General features: G+C 46.5%; 1 non-coding gene across 1 annotated transcript; it reads right to left on the bottom strand.

The window, feature by feature from the left end:
• Positions 1-964: 964 nt before the first annotated feature.
• LOC134998290 (U1 spliceosomal RNA) lies at positions 965-1,132 on the bottom strand. Its single transcript, XR_010200581.1, has one exon. It is a non-coding gene; the product is annotated as a U1 spliceosomal RNA (small nuclear RNA).
• Between the last annotated feature and the right edge of the window lie 3,037 nt (positions 1,133-4,169).

Raw genomic sequence — 4,169 nt, 5'->3', positions numbered from 1 at the left:
GCTTTGAGCCTGTTGGTGCCTCAGATCAAGATCCTACTCTACACCCCAATGTGAATCCTTGTGGAGTCCAGTGTACCCCACAGAAGAAATGAATGTGTCACACCCATTGGCAGCAACATTAGAATAGCTGCTGATGGGCACAATTGAGAAAGGAAGGGGGGAAAACATTTGAATCCAGCACATATATGTAATTTGAATATGTAATTTGTACCTTCCTACTTTAAAATGTAATGGATGAACCTCACCCTGTGAGAACTATCTTCATGATCAAGAGATCTCATACGCAAGAAAAGCATGTGTTGGGATAGGGCTGTGGAGGGCGGCTGCTCGAGCACCCCCCCGTCAAGTTAAGGAGATTCAACTGAGGAAGCACAAGGGAACTCTTGTCTGGGGACAACAACTGCAGGGAGACCACATCTTTTCAGATGAAAATGAGAGGGCGGAAGGCTGCCTAATACTGAAGCACCCTCAAACATCAAACCATATGCAACAACTAGTACAAGCATTCCTGGGGAAAGGTCTGCAGCAGACGGATTTGCATACGGTGATGTCATCCAAGCAGTGGGCCAAAGTTGGCTGGAACCCTCATCTGCATATGAAAAGAGAAAAGGGGCGCTTGGATGACCCCTAGTTCGCATTGAACACCCCCCACCCTCCTTTGGTGTGGGGCTCATGTTGGCCATGCCCCAGCCCCTGAAGCATTCAAGCTGATTTCTTGCAGCAGCTGGGCACTGTAACAGCTCCAGAGCTGCTCTGTAAGGCAAATAAAAGGGTGTGGGCCCTGCAACACCACCTGTAGTTCGCATTGTGCGTTGGAAGGCACAAAGTAAGCAGACGGGAGAAGTCAGGATAGTGCGCAAGGGCATAGAAGGGAGGGGCTCAAGAAAAGAGAAGTGGAAACAGACAGCAAACTAGGCTGGAGAGAGACCTGAGACAATGAGATCTAAATTATACCAGAGCCAACCAGGGGAAAGCACAAATGCAGTCCCCCCCCCCCTACCACAAATTATGCAGTCGAGATTCCCACATTTGGGGAAATCACAGAAGTCAGCATACCCAGAATGCAATGAATGAACCTCACCCTGGGAAAACAATCTTCATGACCATGGTATCACCTAAGCAAAATAAGTATGATTTGAGATAGGGCTGGGGAGGGCCGCTGCTCAGGCATACCTCCGTCAAGTAAAGGAGATTCAACTGAGGCAGCACAAGGGAACTCTCATCTGGGGACAACAACTGCAGGGAGAACACATTTTCAGATGAATGTGTGAGGGCAGAAGGCTGCCTAATACTGAAGCACCCCCCAAACAACAAACCAAATGCAACAACTAGTGCAAGCATTCCTGGGGGAAGGCCTGCAGCAGATGGATTCGCATATGGTGATGTCATCCAAGCAATGGGTATAGTTGGCTGCAACCCTCGTCTGCATATGAAAAGAGAAAATGGTCACGCAGGGCATGGCGGCCTTTGTGGGGTTGCGCTTGGATGACCCCTAGATCGCTTTATACACCATCAGTGTGGGGCTCATGTTGGCCATGCCCCAGCCCCTGAAGCATTCAAGCTGATTTCTTGCAGCAGCTGGACCCAGTAGCAGCACCACCTGTAGTTTGCATACACACATATATAGGACAGCATCTCTTATATGCCCCAGGGGCAATAAAATAGTATCCTTATCTAGGGTATCCGTCCATGCCGCTACAGCACTACACATACACACCCAGGCCGACGCAATTGCCGGTCTGAGTAAGGTACCTGAATGTGTATAAATGGACTTCAGGGTAATCTCCTGTTTGCGGTCAGCAGACTCTTTGAGGGTAGCCGTATCCTGGGACGGGAGGGCTAACTTCTTGGATAAGCGTGTTAATGCTTTGTCCACCCAAGGGGAGGATTCCCATCGTAACCTATCCGTTGATGGGAAAGGATACGCCATAAGAATCCTTTTGGAAATCTGCAGGAGATTCCCAAGCTTTTTCACATAACTCGTTCAGCTCATGTGAGGGGAAAAGGTTACCTCAGGCTTCTTTCCCTTGTACATATGTACCCTCTTGTCAGGGATAGGGGGCTCCTCTGTGATGTGCAAAACATCTTTTATTGCCATAATCATATATCAAATGTATTTTGCCAATTTTGGCTGTAACTTTGCATCATCGTAATCGACACTGGAGTCAGAATCCGTGTCGGTATCTGTGTCAACAATCTGGATAGTGGGCACTTATGAGACCCTGACAGTCCCTGCGACATAGGATCAGGCATGGGTTGAGACCCTGACTGTCCCAAAGCTTCAGCCTTGTCTAATCTTTTGTGCAATGAGTTTACACTAGCATTTAAAACATTCCACATATCCATCCAATCAGGTGTCGGCGGAGACACCACATTCATTTGCTCCCGCTCCTCTCTAATATAGCCTTCTTCCTCAGACATGTCGACACACGCGTACCGACACACAACACACACAGGGAATGCTTTTACTGAAGACATTTCCCCCACAAGGCCCTTTGGCAGAGCTGGCCCTAACCAATATGATGCCCTAGGCAAGATTTTGCCTGGTGCCCCCTAGCACCACCGCTGGTTCCGCCTCTGACCTTGCACCTATTTCCCAGCACCATCAACCCTCACCCATAACAGTACTTATTTTGGGGTTTGTACCCCCTATATTTTAAACAGGAACAGTTCACACATTTGGCGCACAGTCCAAAAAGGGGTGTGTTTTTGCTGGCAATGGGCATGTCCACACAATAGTACCCCCAATTAAAATTCCGCCACACAGTACTGCAATTTTATTCACATTTGATCACGCGATAGTGTCCATAATTCACATTACATCCCACAGTAGTATCACTTAACCTTATAAACGTTACTTCTCACAGTAGTGCTCCTTATTCACATTACATCACACTGAATTGCTCCTTATTTACATTACACCACACCCTATTGCTCTTTATTCACATTAGACGACACAGTAAATGCCCTTTCTATACGCAACGCTACATATTAGAGCACCTTATACACATAATGCCACACATTAGTAATGCATTTATACACATAATTCCACACAGTAATGCCCCTTACACATATGAGACACATCATTAATGTCCTTATAAACATAATGCGTCTTACACATTATGACAACCTTTATTAATGCCCTTTTACACATAATGGCCCTCATTCCGAGTTGTTAGCTCGCAAGCTGCTTTTAGCAGCATTGCACACGTTAAGCCGCCGCCTACTGGGAGTGAATCTTAGCTTATCAAAATTGCGAACGAAAGATTAGCAGAATTGCGAATAGACACTTCTTAGCAGTTTCTGAGTAGCTCCAGACTTACTCGACAACTGTGATCAGTTCAGTCAGTTTCGTTCCTGGTTTGACGTCACAAACACACCCAGCGTTCGCCCAGACACTCCCCCGTTTCTTCAGACACTCCCGCGTTTTACCCAGAAACGGCAGCGTTTTTTCACACACACCCATAAAACGGCCAGTTTCCGCCCAGAAACACCCACTTCCTGTCAATCACACTACGATCAGCAGAACAAAGAAAAAACCTCGTAATGCCGTGAGTAAAATACCTAACTGCATAGCAAATTTACTTTGCGCAGTCGCAGAGTGAACATTGCGCTTGCGCAATTAGCGGAAAACCGCTGCGATGCGAAGAAAATTACCGAGCGAACAACTTGGAATGACCACCCTTGCGCATGCGCAATTAGCGGAAAATCGCTGCGATGCGAAGAAAATTACCGAGCGAACAACTCGGAATGACCACCAATGTCCCTTACACATATGCCGCACATTATTAATGCCCTTATACACATAATGACACACATAGTGCCCCTTACACATATGTTGCACATTATTAATGCATTTTTACATGACACACATAATGCTCCTTACTCATATTCCTTACACTACTGCACAATCAACCCACTCACATGCACACAGCACTCACACTGCCACTAACACTGTGACCTCTGCCTCTGCTTGGATACAGATGTGTCCTCATAAATCTTGCCTCAATGCTAACGTTGGGGCACCTTTTTTTTATTAAAATGCATCTTATTTGCATTGCTATGTTGTTAGGATGCACGCGCAGCTTCTGCTGATTAAAATGATATGCAGCACGCCTATATACTGTGTGAGACTGTGACTGTATCTGCATATGAAATGCTACACACAG

The sequence above is a fragment of the Pseudophryne corroboree genome, unplaced genomic scaffold (assembly GCF_028390025.1).
Source record: "Pseudophryne corroboree isolate aPseCor3 unplaced genomic scaffold, aPseCor3.hap2 scaffold_1487, whole genome shotgun sequence".
Classification (NCBI taxonomy): Eukaryota; Metazoa; Chordata; class Amphibia; order Anura; family Myobatrachidae; genus Pseudophryne; species Pseudophryne corroboree.
The sequence above is the reverse complement of the archived record's forward strand: the minus strand, read 5'-3'. Positions and strand labels throughout refer to the sequence as shown.